Source organism: Alternaria postmessia (assembly GCF_024291825.1).
Source record: "Alternaria postmessia strain BMP 2775 chromosome Unknown scaffold_283, whole genome shotgun sequence".
Lineage (NCBI taxonomy): Eukaryota > Fungi > Ascomycota > Dothideomycetes > Pleosporales > Pleosporaceae > Alternaria > Alternaria postmessia.
In genome coordinates this window covers 5,664-5,940 of record NW_026260356.1, presented here as the reverse complement: position 1 = coordinate 5,940, position 277 = coordinate 5,664, and positions in this window count along the sequence as shown.

Genomic DNA, 277 nt, shown 5'->3' with positions numbered 1-277 from the left:
CCGGGATTAATGAATATTAACGATACACCCAAAAAAAAAAGTCTGTGCAAGGAGCATAAATTATTATCAATTTATATGGTTCAAATCCATAAACATTTGTGCAAATAGCATAAATTGTTAGTTATTTATATGGTTCAAATCCATAAACAGGCTCATAGTAATTTTATATTGTTATCTACTCCCCAAAAGGGGACTGACCTTTAGGTCTGCACCCTTGAAGGGGACCATCCCCCCCCCCCCCCCCCCCCCCCCGCCGGGGGGGGGGGGGGGGGGGGTG